At 50.0% G+C, this 22,790-nt stretch overlaps 1 protein-coding gene across 6 annotated transcripts in view; it reads right to left on the reverse strand.

Moving 5' to 3' along the window:
* Nucleotides 1-22,790, reverse strand: part of aifm3 (AIF family member 3) — a 183,116-nt gene that overhangs the window by 145,432 nt on the left and 14,894 nt on the right. Inside the window, exon 1 of one of the 6 annotated variants that reach the window (XM_072497996.1) lies at nucleotides 13,351-13,432. The exons of the other annotated variants lie outside the window; for them this stretch is intronic. The gene's annotated coding sequence lies outside the window, so the exon portion shown is untranslated. Of the gene's footprint in view, nucleotides 1-13,350; nucleotides 13,433-22,790 lie in introns of those variants that run through there. 6 annotated transcript variants of the gene reach the window in all.

Consider the following 22,790-nt stretch of genomic DNA (forward strand, 5'->3'; position numbering starts at 1 on the left):
GCATACAATGAGAAATCTGCGATGTCCTTTAATAGTGATCGAGCAGACCATTGGTTTGCCGAAGGATTTACTGGGATTTTCTGGGCCCACCATGGTGGGACCTGCCATGGGTATGTGGTAGGCCACCACAAATCCACTGGCTTTCCCAGCCAAAGTTTCGGCTGCCTGGACAATTTTGAAGATTGGTTATAGACAGCAGAGTGTGTGTCAAAATTCATGATTATCAACTGCATTCTGCAATGTACAATGGACAATATACAATGGATAGGTACAATGTAAAATGTACAATGTACAATGGACAATGGACAATGGAAAGGTACATGTACAGTGGAAAAAATTGCCCTCAAACGATTAAATAAATTATCTTGTGTCAGAGTTTCTACTTTTATCTCTAACTCTGATATAATTTTAGATCTGCGTCTTGATATGTATCACAACATTCAGACCTGCCTGCTGGTTCTCACACAAGTGACAGGCACAGTGATTAACACAGTGTTTGCAGAATATGTATAGCCCACAGATGAATAAATTTTGATTAAAAAAAAATATTTGCCCAGCTCAATCCCTTTTTGCCTGGGCTGTCTGTGAAAACCTCATTCCAGGAACAACCAGTGACTTGAACCCCAATTGTCAACTCCTTGGGCGCGATTTTCCCATGCTGCGCCGTATGTGAGAATCGGCGATCACACCATTTTTTCCCACGGCGCCGGTCCGACGCCGGCAGGTGATTCTCCGAGAAGCGGCGTGTTTGGCGCGGCGCCAGTAGCGGCCTTGATGGGCCGAGTGGCCGTGCGGAAACAGCAGAGTCCCGCCGGCGCCGTTCACACCCGGTCGCAGCAGGCGGGAGCTCTGCGCGTAGGGTCGGGGGCGGCCTGTGGGGCGGGGAAAAGCCCTCCTTCTCCGGGGGGGGGCCTCCGATGGGGTCTAGCCCGCGAACGGGGCCCACCAATCGGCGGGCCGGCCTCTCCAGCCCCTATTTTATTACGCGGCCGGTCCCTGAATCCCCACGCCATGTTGTGTCGGGGCTGGCGCGCTGAGGAAGTCCCCCGCGCAACCCTGTGGGGGCCCGAATCGCTGCTGCCTGTGCCAGTTTCGAGCCGTCGTGAAACGCGACGGCGTTCACGATGGCGCAAAACGGCCGCGGGCAGTAGCGATTCTGGCCCCCACAGGGGGCAGCACGGCGCTGGAGCAGTTCACGCCGCTCCAGCCTCCCTTCCCGGTGCCAAATGGGTGTCACGCCAACCCGCGCATACGCAGTTGGGCCGCGCCAACCCGTGAATGCGCGGGGGACTTACTCAGCGCGCAGGCCCCGACGCAACATGGTGTGTGGGTTCAAGGGCCGGCCGCGTAATAAAATAGGGCCGGGGCTGGAGAGGCCCGATCGCGGGCCAGACCCCATCGGAGGCCCCCCCCCCCGGTGAAGGAGCGCTTTCCCCCGCCCCACAGGCCACCCCCCAACCCTACACGCAGAGTTCCCGCCGGCTGCGAGCAGGTGTGAACGGCGCCGGCGGGATTCTGCCGTTTCCGTGCGGCCGCTCGGCCCATCCAGGCCGGAGAATCGGCGGCCGGCCGGGAACAGCAGTCCGCTACTGGTGCCACGCCAAACGGACCAGTGTCGGACCGGCATCGCGGGAAAAAATGGCGCTAATGCCGATTCCCCCATACGGCGCGGCATGGGAGAAACGCGCCCTCTGTCTCCATTTCGGAGAATCGCGCCCCATATGTTCCCTGCGGTATCATATATTTGGCTACAATGCAAAAAACAAAAGCCACGCCAAATTAGGCACCTAAGCCAAGTTTATAAATTAGATAAACAAACTAACAAATCATCCTTGTGCATTCCTGCAGTGACTGTCTTCCGCGTGCCTTCGATTGTTCTTGTGTCACGCCAATGATTGCACCATGGTTGGTGTACGGTTGCTGTTTTTTTACTGGGGAGAGGCTTGCAGTTGATTTTGGATCTAAGACCCAGCTGTGGAATGTACTATCAATGCAGGGGTAGTCGGGGCTGGCTGACTGACAGGAAACAGTGAGGGCACTGTTGGACCAACAGGGCTGTCAGGATGAATACAGTCCTCCTGAGAGAGGACAGCACGTCTGTGCTGCATGGAACCATTGCCTCTACCAAGGGCAGCGCCTCAGCAATCCGATTGGAGGACAGATTGCTGAGGTGCTGTGACACCCTGCAAGCCTCTTTGCACAAAGCAATCAGCAGCCACGATGGCAGGAGTATGGCAGTCAACTGGCCTTACATAGCCAGCCAACGGCAGTAGCTTCCACTGCAACGCCCAAGACGCCTGATGGCTGTTGTCTCTGCTGCAATGGAAAGTTCATCATCAGCCATCACGCTTCACATTTTCATGCTGGAAAATATGGGCCCTAATCTGCCAAGATGGTGCTGGGTTCCTCCAATCTGCTTGACGTCAGCCATAGATATTCTGACAGGCTTCCCAATGTGTCAAACATTGCTTTATAGAATCCCTACAGTGCAGAAGGAGGCCACTCGCTCCATCGAGTCTCAGAAACAGCCCCCTACCTAGGCCCACGCCCCATCCCCGTAATCCCACCTAAGCTTTGGACACTAAAGGGCAATTTAGAATGGCCAATCCACCTAACCACACATTTTTGGACTCTCAGTGTTCCTCTGCAAGTATTTCCCAGCAACGTGCATATTTGGATCCTCTGTGCCAGAACTCAAACTGGCACCTGCACTATCCTTGCCCCCTGACCTGGCTGCAAGCCACTTGCTCCGTATCTCATCACGTGCAGGGCCTGCTTTGAATATGGCCTTTATATTATGCATCACGTCAGTATCTGCATGGATGAAATTGATCTTGATCATCCGCATGGACAAGTTGGGACAAAGGGCCTGTTTCCATGCTGTAACCCTCTATGACTCTATGACTGTCTTCTCAGTGTTCCACTGCTGTCTTTCTAGGTTGCACTTCCTGCCTGGCTATCTGAAAGGAGAGAGCCAAAAGAGCAAACTGTGGTTTCAGGAAGGTGGGGGATAGGGGGTGGGGAAGTAAGAGGTGTATGTTTTTAACACCTGCATTGTAAATCACATGAGATGCAGGATTACAGCTAAGGATACTGCCATCTCTGATGGTTTCAACCCTGTTACTGGCAATGGTCTCAGCAATTGTCATCCCAATAATGACCAGCACTGTCTTTTCCGTAGGGGCTAGGACATAGAGAAATAGCTGTTTCCCTTTGTGGTTAGCTTCTGCTGCGCATCTACCCGATCACCCCCCCCCCTTCCACCAGTTGTGTGCCACTTTTTCTTGCAAGCGAGAGTGAAATGTGTCAGTAAGTATTGCACAATATGTTTGAATTGAGTTGTCACTGTTGAATAGCTAGAAGTGTGTGCAGGCTGTGAGATGTGGCCGTGCTACCTTCTGCCCATGCCGCCTGTATTACCTTCCATGGGACTTCATTTCTGCCATCATCACGGCGGAAATGAAGAAGGCGCTTGATGAATTGGACACCGCTATAAATAACAATGAAACAGAACACCCAGAGGCCTTGTTCATCGTGGCCAGGAACTTCAACAAGGCCAACCTCAAGAATGTACTATCAGGATTCCACCATCACATCTCCTGTTCCACCAGGAGGGCCAACTGCTACACAAACATCAAGGGCACCGACCCGATCCATCCCCTGACCACACTTCAGAAAATCGGACAATAAAATGGTGCTCCTTCTCTCGTATACAAGCAGAAACTTATGTGGGAGAAACCGGTTAAGGAGACCATGCAACACTGGTCTGAGGCAACAGAAGAGCTCCTACGTGACTGCTTGGAGTCAGTGGACTGGTCCATATTCAAGAACTCAGCGGCCAACCTAAACGAGTATGCCACCATCGTCACAGACTTCATTAGCAAGTGTGTAGAAGATTGCATACCAAAGAAGATAGTACGGACATTCCCCAAACTGAAACAATGGTTTAATCGGGAGATACTCCCTACTAATGGCCCAGAATGCCTTGATCCACTGCAATTTGCATACCACCGCAACTGGTCCTCAGCAGACACTATCTCCCTGGCCCTAAACTCCATCCCTGGAGCATCCCGACAACAAGGACTCCTACGTCAGACCCCTTCTCCGCTTTCAACTCCATAATCCCAGCCAAGTTCATATCAGAACTCCAAAACCTAGGACGTGGCTCCAGCCTCTGCAACTGGATCCTCGACTTCCTGACCCACAGACCAATCAGTAAGGATAAACAACAACACTTCTTCCACGATAGTCCTCAATACCGGGGCCCCGCCAGGCTGCGTGCTTAGCCACCTACTATACTCCCTATACATACACGACTGTGTGGAAAAATTTGGCTCCATCTCCATCTACAAGTTTGCTGACGCCACGACCATAGTGGGTGGATCTCGAATAATGACGAGTCAGAATACAGGAGGGAGATAGAGAACCTAGTGGAGTGGTGCAGCGACAACAATCTCTCCCTCACTGTCAGCAAACTAAGGAGCTGGTCATTGACTTTCAGGAAGCAAAGTATTGTACACACCCCTGTCAGCATCAACGGGGCCGAGGTGGAGATGGTTGACAGCTTCAAATTCCTAGGTCTGTACCTCACCAACCATCTGTTCTGGTCCACCCAGTTCGACGCTACGACCAAGAAAGCACAACAGCATCTATAGTTCCTCAGGAAATTCGGCATGTCCACATTGACTCTTACCAATTTTTACAGGTGTATCATAGAAAGAATCCTATCTGGCTGCATCACAGCCTGGTATGGCAACTGCTCAGCCCAAGACCGTAAGAAACTATAGAGAGTCGTGAACACAGCCCAGTCCATCACACAAACCTGACTCCCATCCATTGACTCTGTCTACACCTTTTGCTGCCTTGGGAAAGCGGGCAGCATAATCAAAGACCCCTCGCACCCAGGTTATTCACTCTCCCAACTTCTCCCATCGGGCAGGAGATACAAAAGTCTGAGAACACGTTCTAACAGATTCAAAAATAGCTTCTTCCCCGGAGTTACCAGACGCCTGAATGACCCTCTTATGGACTGAACTGATCTCTCCACACATCTTCTCTACTGAGTAGTACTACAATCCGTAGTACATCTGATGCCTGTGTCGATGTATTTACACTGTGTATTTATGTATGTCCCCTGTTTTTTCATGTCTGAAATGATCTGTCTGGACTGTACGCAGAACAATACTTTTCCCTCGGTACACGTGACAATAAATCAAATCAATCAAATGCGGCTATGAGGGTGGAATAGAATATTTGGATGCCAGGTTTGCATCCTGATTGATTCTCTAACCGTTCACTGGCGGCGGGATTCTCGGGCCCTGCTGGCAGTGCACCCCCCCCCCGCCGCCTGTGGGTTTCCTGGCGGTGTGGGGGGTTTCTATCGGAAATCTCATTGACAAGCGGCGGCAGCAGAGAATCCCACCACCAGCAAAAGCCATTGCCAAATTCTCTGTCCTCACTAGCAGCAGTAGCGGGATGGACTCACAACGGAGAATCCCGGCCCTGATTTAGAGAGTGATTGGGGTGTGGTAAATCGAGCAGCATCTGAGACTATACTGCAGGGAATGAAATCCAGCGCTCACTTGGCTACCTATGTGAGATTATTGGATTTTCTGAGACACTGCATCTAGGGCTTTGGGACTGATGTCTGTGAGTGACATCCATGACTGTCTGCTCCTATGCATCCTGATCTCCTGCAGAAGAAGGACATCTCTCCTCCTTCCCAGCTTCTCCAAGATAAGCTCCAAAAAGCTTGGAACCCACTCCACATGGCCCCATTCTTCAATGTATCCCAGGTAACAATGACTTCCTGCATGACCGTCAACACCTGCTCCAGCCACAATGCACCCCCTTTGAGAGATGCAAGCTAGCTTTAAACAGTGCTCATGATGTTGTCCACTTGTGCTATACATAGAAACGCAACAGTCCTATCAGAAATAGAATTGTGGACTCTATAGCAATTTATACAATCATAGACTATAACAGCACAGAATATAGCCATTTAGCCCATTCTGCGAATACTGCCTCTTTGAAAGAGGTGTCCAATTGCTTCTACTCCCCTAGTCTATCCCCAGGTGTTTCCTTTTCCAGCATATGTATAGACTATATTATATATACACACATATATATATCCTATTTTATATATTATATGTACTATTGTGGATTGTATATTCATGCAATTACAAAATAATAATAATCGCTTATTGTCACAAGTAGGCTTACTGTCGGTAGTTACTGTCCCTAGTCGCCACATTCCGGGGCCTGTTCGGGGAGGCCAGTACGGGAATTGAACCTGCGTTGCTGCCTTGTTCTGCATTACAAGCCAGCTATTTAGCCCAGTGTGCTAAACCAGCCCCTTAGCTAATACAAAAAACTAATACAATGAATAATTACTGTGTTTCTATTATTTGCCTATTTCTTCCCCCTTTTAATTCATTTGTTTGGTACTGAATGGCCCAAACCGAGCCTGGTATAAGCGTTACTTTGTCACTTTTGAAGAGCAGGAGAATGGAATCAGTCTGTGACGTAATCTCTTGGCATTAACCAAGGCACACTCCAGGTTATATCCAATTACCTGTCCAGATAAAAGTATTTCAAAATATCGAGAGAAGGCAAATTAATTCAAAAACATAACTTCTTCACGGAATTCTTAAAACGTCCATTATTTTGTTTATTCATCCTCTTCCTTCATCCACCACTCAGATTCAGGCTAAATGCTATGAGCATGCCCATCCACAGTGGAAAATCATTCCATAGAATCCCTACAGTGCGGAAGGAGGCCATTTGGCCCATCAAATCTGCACTGACCCTCTGAAAGAACACCCTGCCCAGGCCCACTCCCCTGCCCTATCCCAGTGACCTCAGCTAAACTGCACATCTTATGAACATGAAGGGGAATTATTAGCATGGCCAATCCACCTAGCCTGCATATTTTTGAACTGTGGGAGGAAACCGGACGCAGCCACAGAGAGAACATGCAAACTCCACACAATTACCCAAGGCTGGAATCAAATCAGGGACCCTAGTGCTGTGAGGCAACAGTGCTAACCACTGTGCCACCCGATTTAGTGATTCAGATGGATTTTTTTTACAACAATCGCGAATGAAAAATGAAATGAAATGAAAATCGCTTATTGTCACAAGTAGGCTTCAAATGAATTTACTGTGAAAAGCCCCTAGTCGCCACATTCCGGCGCCTGTTTGGGGATGCTGGTACGGGAATTGAACCGCGCTGCTGGCCTGCCTTGGTCTGCTTTAAAAGCCAGCTATTTAGCCCTGTGCTAAACCAGCACCTCGTGCTAAACCAGCCCCTTATGGTTTCATAGTCATCATTAGACATTTTTATTGATTTCAAATTTCTAACACGGTGGGATTTGAACCCAGGTTCCCAGATCTTGCTCTGGGACTCTGGATTAATAGTCGAGTGACATACCACATGCTCATGGTCACTAAAATCAAATGGTGACCGGGTGGTTTCGGTAACAGATTCTCGGTCTGTGACACCAGTTTCACACCAGTGTGACAAGTAGAAAATCTAGCCCTCGCATTTGTATAGCCCCTTTCTAAAGCCAATGCAGTATTTAGTGGTGGCTGCTGTATGGGCAGACAGCAGTTAGTTTTCACTTGATCAGCCAGATCGAGTAACAGCAAGGGGAGTGAGCAATCAGCCATGCTTTCTCTACTCATGTTCCTCTTCTCGCTACTCTTCCTTCTCTTCACCGTCAACCACAATTTGTGTTTTCAATGTAAATGAAGAGAAGGGAAAGCACAACAGATGCTAAATCACTGAGCGTCTTTAAGACAGAGATAAATAGGTTCTTGATTAATAAGGGGATCAGGGGTTATGGGGAGAAGGCAGGAGAATGGGGATGAGAAAAATATCAGCCATGATTGAATGGCGGAGCAGACTCGATGGGCCGAGTGGCCTAATTCTGTTCCTATGCCATATGGTCTAAATGTCATCATTGGTCCTCGCCATGTTGGTTAACCAGGCCTCGACTTCAGGGGCCTGGACTCCCTCCAAGCCAATAATATCCGTCGCCGGGCTACCAAGGAGGAAAAGGACAGAACATCTGCCTCTCTCTCCTCCTGAACACCCGGGACTTCCAACACCCCAAAGATCGCTACCCCTGGATTCATTTCCACCCTTGTCTTCAATACTCTAGACATGACATCCACGAACCCCTGCCAATATCCCCTAGGTTTTGGGCATGCCCAAAACATATGGACATGGTTCGCTGGTCCACCCGCACATCTGACACACTTGTCTTCCACCCCAAAAAAATCTACTCATCCGGGCCGCTGTCATGTGCGGTCGGTGCACCACCTTAAACTGGATCAAGCTGAGCCTTGCGCATGTAGCAGTCGCGTTGACCCTGCTCAGCACCTCCGCCCATAGGCCGTCCTCCATCTCACCCCCCAGTTCCTCCTCCGACTTACGCTTCAGCTCCTCTGTATGCGTCTCCTCCGCCCCCATTAATTCTTTGTGGATGTCCGAGACGCTCCCCTCCCCACCCATCCCCTAGACACTACCCTATCTTGAATCCCTCTTTGTGGCAGGAGTGGGAAGGATGGTACCGGCCTGCGTAGAAAGTCCTGCACCTGAAGATAGCTAAAATCATTCTCTGCTGCCAAACCAAACTTATCCTCCAGCGCCCTCAAGCTGGGGAAGCTCCCTTCCAGAAACAGGTCCCCCATCTTCTCAATTCCCTTTGCCATACCCGAAATCCCCCATCTAGGCTCCCAGGAGTGAATCGATGGTTGTCACATATTGGGGACCAAACCGATGCACCCACTGCACCAACAAATCTCCTCCACTGACCCCAGATCCTCAGGGCCGCCACCACCACGGGACTGGTAGAATATCTCGCCGGCGGGAACGGCAACGGTGCCGTTATCAGCACCCCCAAGCTGTGCCCCTGCATGAGGCTGCCTCCATCCGCTCACAAGCCGCCCCGTCCCCACTACCCACTTCCTTATCATCGCAATATTGGCCGCCCAGTAATAATTACTAACATTTGACAGGGCAAGCCCCCCCTCCCCCGATTCCTCTTGAGCGTCACCTTTTTCACCCGTGGGGACTTATCCGCCCAAACAAAGCCCAAAATAATTTTGTTGATCCTCTTAAAAAAGAACTGCGAGATGAAAATCGAGAGGCATTGGAACACAAATAAAAATCTCAGCAATATCGTCATCTTAACCGTCTGCACCCTCCCCGCCAGTGACAGCGGGAGCGCATCCCATCTCCGAAACTCGCCCCTCATCTGCTCAAACAGCCGGGACATAGTTCAACTTGTGTAACCGACCCCAGTCGCGCGCCACACTTGTATCCCCAGATATCTAAAATTGTCTCCCACTAACCTGAACGATAGCTCCCCCAGCTAGCCCTCCTGACCTCTTGCCTGGACTACAAACATCTCACTCTTCATTATATTCAATTTGTATCCCGAAAACCGGCCGAATTCCCCCAGAATCGCCATAATCTCCCTCATCCCTGCCCCTGGATCTGCTACATATAGGAGTAAGTCATCCGCATACAGCGATACCCAATGTTCCACCTCCCCCCCGCCCCCCAACCAGCCCTTTCCAGCCCTTAGAAGCTCTCAGAGCAATTGCCAGTGGCTCTATGGCGAACTCAAACAGCAGTGGGGAGAGGGGACATCCCTGTCTTGTCCCCCGGTGCAGCCTAAAATAGTCCGAGGTCGTTTTATTCATCCTTACACTGGCTTCCGGGGCCTGGTACAACAGCCTGACCCAGTCGATAAAGCCCCTTCCAAACCCAGACCGTGTCAGCACCTCCCATAGGTAGTCCCACTCTACCCGGTCAAACGCCTTCTCCGCGTCCATGGCCACAACTACCTCAACTTCCCTTCTCTCCGGGGGCATCATAATCACGTTAAGCAACCTTCTAATATTGGCCACCAACTGCCTACCCTTGACAAATCCGGTTTGGTTCTCCATAATCACCTCCGGCACACAATCTTCAATCCTGGAGGCCAACACTTTGGCCAGCAACTTTAGTGTCCACATTGAGCAACGAGATCGGCCTATAGGACCCACATAGCTCCGGGTTCTTGTCCCGCTTCAATATTAACGAGATGGTGGCCTGTGACATTGTCGGGGGCAGCACCCCTCTATCCCTCGCCTCGTTAAAAACCTTGACCAGCAATGGCCCTAATATCCCCGAAAATTTCTTGTAAAATTCCACCGGGAACCCATCCGGCCCCGGAGCTTTGCCCGACTGCATCGCCTTCAAGCCCTCAGATATTTCTTTGGCCCTAATCGGAGCCCCCAACTCGCCCACCAGCTCCCTGCCCACCCTTGGGAAAGTCAGCCCGTCCAGAAAGTGTTTCAACCCCACGGGCCCCGTGGGGGTCTCCGAGCGGTAAAGTCCGCTATAAAAATCCCTGAACGCCCTATTTAGCCCGGCCGAGTCCCCGACCAGGTTCCCATCCCCGTCGACCACCTTATCGATTCCCCTGGCTGCCTCCCTCTTCCTCAACTGCTGTGTCAGCATTCTGCTGGCCTTCTCCCCATATTCATACAGCGTCCCCCTCGCCTTTCTAAGCTGCTCCACTGCCTTACCCGTGGACAGTACCCCAAACTCGGCCTGCAGCCTCCAACGCTCCCTTAACAGTTCCACCCCTGGGGTCACCGCATACCTCCTATCTATCCGTAGGATCTCCTTGATCAGTCGGTCCGTCTCTGCCCTATCCGTCCTGTCCCTGTGAGCTCGGATTGAAATCAACTCCCCTCTCACCACTGCCTTCAGCACCTCCCAGACCACCGCTGCTGAGACTTCCCCTGTGTCATTGACCTGCAGGTAGTCCTGCATGCACTTCCCTACTCTCTCACATACCGCCTCATCCGCCAACAGGCCCACGTCCAATTGCCACTGCGGGCGTTGGAAGCTCTCCTCACTGACCTCCAGTTCCACCCAATGTGGGGCATGGTCCGAAATAGTCATGGCCGAGGACCCCTTGTCCACCAACCCCGCCAAACTCACTACTCAAAATTAAATAATCGATCCGGGAATACACTTTATGTAGATGCGAGTAGAAAGAAAACTCCCTAACCGTCGGCTGCCTAAACCTCCATGGGTCAATCCCCCGCACCTGCTCCATGAATCCTATCAGCTCCTTTGCCATCGCTGGCACCTTCCCCATTCTCGAGCATGACTGGTCCAGGCCGGGGTCGATAACCGTATTAAAATCCCCTCCCATCACCAGCTTGTGCGAGTCCAGATCCGGTACCTTCCCCAGCACCCTCTTGATGAATTCAACATCGTCCCAGTTCGGCGCATAGACATTAACCAATACCACCTGCCTCCCCTCCAGCTTACCGCTCACCATAACATAACAGCCCCCCATGTCGAAACTATACTGCCCGCCTGGAATTGCACCCGCTTAATAATTAAAATCGCCACACTTCTCGTCTTGGTATCCAACCCCGAATGGAAGACCTGACTGACCCAGCCCTTCCTCAGCCTAACTTGATCCTCCACTCTCAGGTGTGTCTCCTGCAACATCACCACGTCCGCCTTCAGTGCCCTCAGGTGCGCGAACACACGGGCCCTCTTGACTCATTCAGCCCTCTAACGCACTGCCCCCCCCCCCCCCCCCACCACCGATCAATCATCCCCCTTTCTGGGCCCGTCCCCTGCCCCTGCGCCGCCACACCATCTGCCCGCCTCCAGGTAGCCCTCACCCCCGACCTCCTCTCCGTCCCTGAACCCAGGTCCCTCTCTCGTCAGCAGAGTAACTCCTCCCCCTCCCCCCCTAGCAACATCACCCTATAACCCAACCCCTACCCCGTATTGAACCAATACACCGCCCCCACTGTGCTTCTGTGGGCTAGCTCACCCAGCTAGCCTGGTGACCCTCGCCTCCAGCGCCACAAAGTCTCCCACCTATTGTTCCCTACTCCCCTCCCCCGCCCATCGAAACCGCTTCCCGCATCAAACTAAAACCGAACAATCTCCTAATTACCATAGGAGACAGCCCAAGAGAGACAGAGACCTCCACAAGAAAACCCCTCAATAATACAATTTAAAGTAATACAAAATAAAAAAAGCCCCTAACCAACCATCTCCATCAAAACACCGAAAAACCCAACAAAAAACGAATATCTTTTACTCCCCCATCTTCACGCAAACTTCAAAGACAACAAAAAGGGCAACAATCAAACCATATATACATCGTTCAAAGAAGAAAAAAGAGAAAGATACTGCCGCTTAAGTCCAAAGCGTTCTCAGTTCTGCGCCAGACCCTTCTTCTTGGCAAAGTCCATCGCCTCTTCGGGCGACTCAAAGTAATGGTGCTGGTCCTCATGAGTGACCCAGAGGCGCGCCGGGTAGAGGAGCCCGAACTTCACTTTCTTCTTGAACAGGATCTCCTTCACCTGCCTGAAGCCTGCCCTCCTTCTGGCCACCTCCACACTCAGGTCCTGATAGACACGCAGTATACTATTGTCCCACTTGCAGTTCCTGGTACGTTTGGCCCACTGGAGAACACACTCTTTATCCAGAAATCTGTGGAACCGGACCACCATCGCCCTTGGGGGAATCCCCCAGCAGTGGCTTCCTCGCCATCGCCCTGTACGCCCTGTCCACCTCCAACGGTCGGGGAAAAGCCCCTCCCCCAGAAGCTTCTGGAACATATTGACCACAAAAGCGGCAGCATCAGCCCCCTCAGCCCCTTCAGGGAGACTGACAATTCTCACATTCTGCCGGCGCGTGCTGTTCTCCAGCTCTTCCACTTTTTCTAACAGCCTCTTCTGCTGATCCTTCAGCATCCCCATCTCCAGCTTGACCACCGTTTGGTGCTCCTCCTGGTCCGCCAGCGCTTTCTCCAACTTCTGGATCGTCCGATCCTGGGCATCCAGCCTCCGTTCCATCCGATCGATCAACTCCTTTATTGGGTCGAGACAATCTCGTTTCAGTCTGGCGAAGCCCTCTTGGATGATCTGCATCAGCTCCTCCATCGATGGCTGGGCCGTCGCAGCAGGGGTCCGAACCTCGGCCACGTTAACTTCAGCAGCCACTTCTACCCAGCCCTTGCTTACCTTTCTATTTCTTCCCTTACAATCCCTTCGGGTTCTCCGTTCCATGCACCACTGTCTGGATCCAGTGCTTAAATGCCCGCACTTTCAAAATTAGAACTCAAAGCCACAAAAACGTTGGAGAAAAAGGTCTAAAAGCCCGGCCAGAGCGGGAGCCATCAAGTATGCGACTTACTCCCTCATAGCCGCCACCGGAAGTCAACCCGGACAGAATTAACTTGAACAACAGCACTGAGCTTGTGAGAATCAGCTGTCATTAGCAATAAATGACGACCATATTCACTACAGTACCTCAGTAAATTGTTGTTTCTGCTCCTCATCTGATACAAGATGATTATGATGGTTTAAGACATCTCCTTTTAGAGCACTCCGCTCCACTCCCCGAAATACTATTTGACGACACAACAATATGTGAAGTCAAATTTCCCTGATTCAGCTTAGTTGCAAAAACCAGCAGAACATGTTTAACATTCATGACTATTTTATTAGAATTTCCTCACCCCTCTCAGGGATTCAGACATTCTATATTTAACATTCCAAGGAGACACAAACACTAACCTGACAGACACCCACCCTCATCAACTCTCCCTGGCATCCAGTCCAACATCTTGCATGGAACAGGTGTAACCACTATCCTGTAACTCTGCAGTTCACTAAGGGCAATTTCACCGTCACAGACATTCTACTGTAGAAATGTTTTTTAAAATAAATTTAGAGTACCCAATGATTTTTTTTTTCCAATTGAGGGGAATTTAGCGTGGCCAATTCACCTGCCCTGCACATCTTTTAGGGTTGTGAGGGTGAGACCCACGCAGACACGGGGAGTCAACTGTAGAAGCTATTGAGCAATTAAACTCTGCCAGACATGCAACTAGAGGGCCAACACAGTCCAGGGACCATTAACATCCAGCTGCACCTACAAATGGCTATTTAGCAACTACATGCAGTCATTTTGCATAAATCAGCCAAAGTCAGGAGTGGTCTACCTCTCACAAGTGAAATTAGGAAACCTCTACACGCAAGAATAGTAGAAGCTTGGAACTGTCATCCACAAATGGCATTTGATGTCAGATCAACTAAATCTGAGATTGACAGATTTCCATTATCTAAAGGTATTGAGGGATATGGGAGAAAGCTGGGTTATTGGAGTTAAGTTGCAGATCTCATTCAGTGGCAGAACAGGCTTGAGGGGCTGAATAGCCTCCACTAGTTCCTATGCTCTCATTATGTAAGCCTGGGTCTGATTAGAAGCAAGGTCCTGTGGTGAAAGGCCAGCGATTAAAGCGCACGTGCCCCTAATATGGTAACATGCACTGGGACACTGTGAACAGTTTTGATCACCTTAGGTGAGGAAAGATATACTGGCATTGGAGGCAGTCCAGAGAAGGTTCACTCAGTTGATCCCAGTATGGAGGATTTTCTTATGAGGAGGTTGAGTAGGTTGGGCCTGTCCTCTTTGGAGAATGAGAGACAACATTATTGAGAAGCATAGGATCCTCGGTGGACTTGACTGGGTAGATGCTGAGAGTCTCTAGGACAAGAGGACATAAACTTAGAGTAAGGGGTCACCCATTTTAAAACAGAGCTGAGGAGGAATTTCTGCTCTCAGAGGGCAGTGAATCTGTGGAATTCGTTACCGCAGAGGGCTGTATAGGCAAGGGGCGCGATTCTCCACCCCCACGCCGAAGTGGCCGCGCCGTTGTGAACGCCGTCGAGGTTCACGACGGAGCGGAACGGCCCCGGTCGCGACCGATTCAGGCCCCGACAATGGGCCAGTATCGGGGCCGCGTCATCTACCCGCGCGAGGCCTTGTCGCCCGCGTAAAAGCGGCACTGATTAGATGACGCAGCCGGCGCCGCATAACGGACGTCATCCGCGCATGCGCGGGTTGGCGCTGTGGTTGCCGTCCTGTCCATATCCGCCCCGCAAGAAGATGGGGGACGGATCTTGTGGGGCGGCGGAAGGAAGGAGGTCCTCCTTCAGAGAGGACGGCCCGACGATCGGTGGGCACCGATCGCGGGCCACACCACATTTAAGGTACCCCCCGGTGCAGGATCCCCCCTCGCCTCCCCACAGGCCGCACCCCCAGCGTTCACGCACCGCCCACGACTGTAGCGACCAGGTGTGGATGGCGCCGGGGGGAACCCGCCGTTTTGGCCTGGCCGCTCGGCCCATCCGGGCCTCAGAATCGCGGGGGTGCCGGAGAATCGCCATTTTGGGTATCTCCGGCGATTCTCCGGCCTGCGGCCCGCGAAACTCGACTGGCCCGTTCCCGCCGCTCGGGAGAATCGCGGAATGGCGTCGGACCGGCGGCCCCGGAAATTTCGGCGGCCCAGGCGATTCTCCCAACAGGCGTGGGAGTGGAGAATCACGCCCAAGGTCTTTAAGTATGAACAAAGAACAAAGAAAATTACAGCATAGGAACAGGCCCTTCGGCCCTCCCAGCCTGCGCCAATCCAGATCCTTTATCTAAACCTGTCACCTATTTTCCAAGGATCTACTTCCCTCTGTTCCCCGCCCGCTCATATATCTGTCTAGATGCATCTTGAATGATGCTATTGTGCCTGCCTCTACCACCTCCGCTGGCAAGGCGTTCCAGGCACCCACCACCCTCTGCGTAAAAAACTTTCCACGCACATCTCCCTTAAACTTTCCCCCTCTCACCTTGAAATCGTGACCCCTTGTAATTGACACCCCCACTCTTGGAAAAAGCTTGTTGCTATCCACCCTGTCCACCTCTCATAATTTTGTAGACATCAATCAGGTCCCCCCTCAACCTCCGTCTTTCCAACGAAAACAATCCTAATCTACTCAACCTTTCTTCATAGCTAGCACCCTCCATACCAGGCAACATCCTGGTGAACCTCCTCTGCACCCTCTCTAAAGCATCTACATCCTTCTGGTAATGTGGCGACCAGAACTGCACGCAGTATTCCAAATGTGGCCTAACCAAAGTCCTATACAACTATAACATGACCTGCCAACTCTTGTACTCAATACCCTGTCTGATGAAGGCAAGCATGCTGTATGACTTCTTGACCACTCTATCGACCTGCGTTGCCACCTTCAGGGTACAATGGACCTGAACTCCCAGATCTCTCTGTACATCAATTTTCCCCAGGACTCTTCCATTGACCGTATAGTCCACTCTTGAATTAGATTTTCCAAAATGCATCACCTCGCATTTGCCTGGATTGAACTCCATCTGCCATTTCTCTGCCCAACTCTCCAATCTATCTATATTTTGTTATATTCTCTGACAGTCCTCCTCGCTATCTGCAACTCCACCAATCTTAGTATCATCTGCAAATTTGCTAATGAGACCACCTCTCCCTTCGTCCAGATCATTTATGTATATCACAAACAACAGTGTCCGAGTACAGATCCCTGTGGAACACCACTAGTCACCTTTCTCCATTTTGAGACACTCCCTTCCACCATTACTCTCTGTCTCCTGTTGCCCAGCCAGTTCTTTATCCATCTAGCTAGTACACCCTAAACCCCATACAACTTCACTTTTTCCATCAACCTGCCATGGGAAACTTTATCGAACGCTTTACTGAAGTCCATGTGTATGACATCTACAGCCCTTCCCTCATCAATTAACTTTGTCACTTCCTCAAAGAATTCTACTAGGTTTGTAAGACATGACCTTCCCTGCACAAAACCATGCTGCCTATCACTGATAAGTCTATTTTCTTCCAAATGTGAATAGATCCTATCCCTCAATATCTTCTCCAACAGTTTGCCTTCCACTGATGTCAAGCTCACAGGTCTCTAATTCCCTGGATTATTACTGCTACCCTTCTTAAACAACGGGACAACATTAGCAATTCTCCAGTCCTCCGGGACCTCACCTGTGCTCAAGGATGCTGCAAAGATATCTATTAAGGCCCCAGCTATTTCGTCCCTCGATTCTTCAGTAACCTGGGATAGATCCCATCCGGACCTGGGGACCTGTCCACCTTAATGCCTTTTAGAATATCCAAAACTTCCCCCTTCCTTATGCCGACTTGACCTAGAGTATTTAAACATCCATCCCTAGCCTCAACATCCGTCATGTCCCTCTCCTTGGTGAATACCGATGCAAAGTACTCATTAAGAATCTCACCCATTTCCTCTGACTCCACGCCTACATTCCCTCTTTTGTCTTTGAGTGGGCCAATCCTTTCTCTAGTTACCCTCTTGCTCCTTATATATGAATAAAAGACTTTGGGATTTTCCTTAACCCTGTTAGCCAAAGATATTTCATGACCCCTTTTAGCCCTCTTTATTGCGCGTTTGAGATTTGTCCTGCTTTCCCGATATTCCTCCAAAATTTCATCAGTTTTAAGTCGCCTAGATCTTATGTATGCTTCCTTTTTCATCTTAGCTAGTCTCACAATTCCACCCGTCATCCATGGTTCCCTAATCTTGCCACTTCTATCCCTCATTTTCACAGGGACATGTCTGTCCTGCACTCTAATCAACCTTTCCTTCAAAGACACCCACATTTCAAACATGGATTTACCGTTAAACAGCTGCTCCCAATCCACATTCCCTAGCTCCTGCCGAATTTTGTTATACTTGGCCTTTCCCCAATTTAGCACTCTTCCTTTAGGACCACTCTCGTCTTTGTCCATGAGTATTCTAAAACTTACGGAATTGTGATCGCTATTCCCAAAGTAATTGCTGACTGAAACTTCAACCACCTGGCCGGGATCATTCCCCAATACCAGGTCCAGTATGGCCCCTTCCCGAGTTGGACTATTCACATACTGCTCTAAAAAACTCTCCTGGATGCTCCTTACAAATTCTGCTCCATCCACACCTCCAACACTACATTCAATGTTGGGGAAGTTAAAATCTCCCATCACGACCACCCTATTGCTCCTACATTTTTCTATAATCTGTCTACATATTTGTACCTCTTCTTCACGCTCGCTTTTGGGAGGCCTGTAGTAAAGTCCAAACAATGTTACTGCACCCTTCCTATTTCTTAGCTCTACCCATATTGCCTCAGTGCTCGAATCCTCCATCGTGCCCTCCTTAATCACAGCTGCGATATCATCTCTGACCAGTAATGCAACTCCCCCACCCCTTTTACCTCCCTCTCTATCCCTCCTGAAGCATCTATACCCTGGGATATTTAGTTGCCAGTCTTGCCCTTCCCTCAACCAAGTCTCAGTAATACCAATAACATCATACTCCCAGGTACTAATCCAAGCCCTAAGTTCATCTGCCTTACCTGCTACACTTCTCGCATTAAAACAAATGCACCTCAGACCACCAGGCCATTTGCGTTCACCGTCTCTTCCCTGTCTACTCTTCCCCTTAGTCACATTGAGTTTATTATCTCGTACCTTACTGGCTTTAGTTGCTGCCTCTTTACAGACCTCTAACTTCCTAATCTGGTTCCCATCCCCCTGCCACATTAGTTTAAGGATGAGATAGACAAATTTTTAATCAGTAAGGGAATCAGGTGTTATGGGGATAAGATGGGAAAGTGGAATTCAGGATTATCATATCAAATCAGTCATGATCTCAATGGCGGAGCAGACTCGATGGGCCAAATGGCCGACTTCTGCTCCTACATCTTATGGCCTTATTATAAGCTGGACAACTCTCCCTGAGCCCAACCTGTACCCACAGCACTGCCAACGCTGCCTTTTGTTGGGCTTCAAATTATATTTGAACGGTGGGGTTCATTTTCACTTTCTCTGCCCACTGCCCATCTATTCTAAAGCCCAATCTATTTGCATCCCTTTAAAATCATCCGGCTCTCCCAGATTACCACCCAGGCGGTGAAGGTACAAATGAACCCCGTGCTATTTCCAATTAATGTAATTGCGGGAGGCAAGCCTGTTGGAATGCAGAAACAGGAACAAAATTGGAGAATTTCTGAAAGTCTTATGGGCCGAGATAGCAAAAGAAAGTAGTCAAATATATTGCACTTGCTTTGGAGGGGATAGGATAATAAAATACAAGTATTGTAGGCAGCTGGGCGTGTGGGTAAATAATCACATTAATTATAAGGCTGTACTCGGCTTGAAAGCTCGCGAACCTCATGCGAGTGCAGAGTACTCACCGCTGAGTGCATCCGTAATTCTTCCCAGGAAAATCATTACCTGGTGTAACGTGAGCTGCCTGTCATTTTGCATGTTCGCATTTGCCAAGTACAGCTGTCATTGATCAGGTGATCGAGCTACACAGGGTAAGGGGTACTGATTACGAGAAACAATACTATGTGATGGTTAGAGTCAAGGAGACGATTATCACAGAAAACAGTTTGCATCTGGAAACACAATTTATCAAATAACTGTGGAACTAACCTATCTGCATAAGTTAAGTCCAGATGCAATACAAAATATATATGTATGAGCATGCAGTTATAAATATTCAAGATACAATTCTTGGTGTTAGTTATATAAATAGAAGCAAATGAACAAAGAACAAAGAAAATTACAGCACAGGAACAGGCCCTTCGGCCCTCCCAGCCTGTGCCGATCCAGATCCTTTATCTAAACCTGACGCCTATTTTCCAAGGATCTACTTCCCTCTGTTCCCCGCCCGCTCATATATCTGTCTAGATGCATCTTGAATGATGCTATTGTGCCCGCCTCTACCACCTCCGCTGGCAAAGCGTTCCAGGCACCCACCACCCTCTGCGTAAAAAACTTTCCACGCACATCTCCCTTAAACTTTCCCCCTCTCACCTTGAAATCGTGACCCCTTGTAATTGACACCCCCACTCTTGGAAAAAGCTTGTTGCTATCCACCCTGTCCACACCTCTCATAAATTTGTAGACGTCAATCGGGTCCCCCCTCAACCTCTGTCTTTCCAACGAAAACAATCCTAATCTACTCAACCTTTCTTCATAGCTAGCACCCTCCATACCAGGCAACATCCTGGTGAACTTCCTCTGCACCCTCTCTAAAGCATCCACATCCTTCTGGTAATGTGGCGACCAGAACTGCACGCAGTATTCCAAATGTGGCCTAACCAAAGTCCTATACAACTGTAACATGACATGCCAACTCTTGAACTCAATACCCCATCCGATGAAGGCAAGCATGCTGTATGCCTTCTTGACCACTCTATTGACCTGCGTTGCCACCTTCAGGGTACAATGGACCTGATCTCCCAGATCTCCCTGTACATCAATGCCTGAATATATCATATCAATACAGGAAAGATGGTGTTGCCATAATCTGTCGCATGGAGTATATAAAAACGACTTGGGATAGGATTCCTGTCAGGACACCCCTGAGCTCCTGCTGCAACCTGGCTGGATGATTAGCAGAAAACCCACAGAAACAGCCATTGCAGTAGGGAGGGTGGGATTGGGAATTCCCACAGAACGTAATGCCACTTGCTCCAGGATGGATCACCTTGCATGTGTTCAGAATGCTGGGCTATAAAACCTTGCAAAGTCGATAACGGTGGGCAAGGCGAAGAACTGTATCAATATTGACGCCAAACGCCATGAGGTTTCATTTTTTCAGAACAATCAAGGCTAAGGGAGCATACTACTCCTTCAATTAACAAATTGGCTGGAATTCTCTGCCCGTTGGGATTCTCCGTTCCCGCCAGCGACGCACTCCTTCCCGCGGGTTTCCCGACGGCATGGGGTTGCTTCAATGGGAAATCCCATTGAGAGGCAGCGGGAATAGTAAATCCTGTCGGCAGCAACGGACCCACTGCTGAGAAACACGCGGCTGGGGGACCGGAGAATCCAGCCCATTGTGTTCCTTCCTGTTGAACACCCTTAAGATAGGTGCACATAAAGTCCTCGGGTTGTACCTGAGTGTTCATCACTAAGGTACTTCTGCATTCTCTGAGATGAATGTGAAAGATTTCACATTACTGTTCAATGAAGATCATAAGATGTTGGAGCAGATGTAGGACGTTCAGTCCATTCAATGAGATCATGACTGATCTGATATGATAATCCTCAAAACTCCACTTTCCCACCTTATCCCAATAACCCTTGGTTTCCTCACTGATTAAAAGTCTGTCTATTTCAGCCTTGGACATACGTAACAACATTGGGCGGGGATTTCCGGCCACATTGGGCTCTCGCTTGAACGCAACGCGGCCCGTGAATGCCGGGACAGCACGCCGGCGAGCATCCCGACAGCCTCCGCACCTCACAAGATTCTCCAACGCACTGCGAGACATCAGAACCCTGCCCCAAATGGGCGTGACCGAATGACGCTTGCAGAGGTCGGTCACAAACCTATTTATGACCTACCTGGCGGCATTCACCGGCCTCCCCAGGGAGGGTGCAGCTGGGCGCTGGTCCAAACAAACGTGGACCAGGTGGAACAGCACCTGGGGAGGGGGGGGGTCTCCTGGGCCACAAGAGACCCCAGGGTGGCCAGGATGAGTATAGGGTGGCTCCCTGCCACCCTAGCACTGCCAAGGTGCCTGGATGACACTACCAAGCCAACAGGAGCACTGCCTGGGTGCTAGGGTGGCAGTGCAAGGGTGCCTGAGTGCCAGAGTGGCACTGCCATGGGCCAGGAGGCGATAGGGGCCTTGCCCATAGAATGAGGGTGGAGTGGGGGTTTGAAGGTTGGGAGAGTGCAGGGCAGGTAAGTAGGCACCTCTGGGAAGTTGAGCGAGAATGGGTGGGGATTCTGGAAGGGAGTAGGTGCTGGGGCCCAGGGACACTACATAGAACATAGAAAATACAGCACAGAACAGGCCCTTCGGCCCACGATGTTGTGCCGAACCTTTGTCCTAGATTAATCATAGATTATCATTGAATTTACAGTGCAGAAGGAGGCCATTCGGCCCTTTGAGTCTGCACTGGCTCCTGGAAAGAGCACCCTACCCAAACTCAACACCTCCACCCAACACCAAGGGCAATGTGCAATACAGCAGGGTGTCCTCACTTGGGGGGTGTGGGGTAGTGCCCATGTGTGTGGAGGGTGACATTGCCCATGGCTGCAGGATGTGGGGGACCCACAAGCTCACTTAGAGATTGGGGCACCCTTTCAAAATGGCGGCCCAATCTCTGAATTCAGCTCCCCAGTGCTAAAAATAATTCTAAGTGTGGGCTAAACCAATGTGAAACTCCTCAGGGCCCAAAAAAGTGATTATACGTCATTGAATAGTGATGGGGAACTCACCAGCAGAGCCGGTGGGAAACTCCCTGAAAAACCCGCCACAAATGAACTTCAACATTATTTGGGAGAATCGGGTCCCTAGCCTCGAAAGCTCTCTGCAGTAAAGAATTCCACAGATTCACTACCCTCTGAGAGAAGAAATTCTTCCTCATCTCTGTCTAAAATGAGCAACCCCTTACTCTGAGGTTAGGAGAAAGAGAGTTGTCCTCGTTAAAATTTATTGGTCATCAACCATCTAAAACAGCTGCTACAGCCATTATTCCATTAGTGCCTTGATGTATGCAAATTGATTGCTGACTTCCCTACGTTAAAGCTGCATTTCACATAGTCTCTCATCAGCTGTCGAGCAATTTGAGGTTGAGATAAATCCAAGTCTATCTTCCTATTCACAGCCGGCAAATTGGGGCTGTGTCATGGGGTGAAGAAACCAATATGAGGGAGTGAGCTACTTGACCCTTCTCCTTATCCAGCTTATCCCTTGCGGTCAGAATGGAAGGAAGGATTGCTGCACAGCCTTTGTGAAAAAGAGAAAGATTTGCCTTTCACGTCCTCAGTCTCCGATTTTCTTGCCATATTTCAGTGGAAAACTGGCAGAATTGCCGAGAGAACTGGTTTAA

This window comes from Scyliorhinus torazame, chromosome 1 (genome assembly GCF_047496885.1).
Source record: "Scyliorhinus torazame isolate Kashiwa2021f chromosome 1, sScyTor2.1, whole genome shotgun sequence".
NCBI classification, from domain to species: Eukaryota; Metazoa; Chordata; class Chondrichthyes; order Carcharhiniformes; family Scyliorhinidae; genus Scyliorhinus; species Scyliorhinus torazame.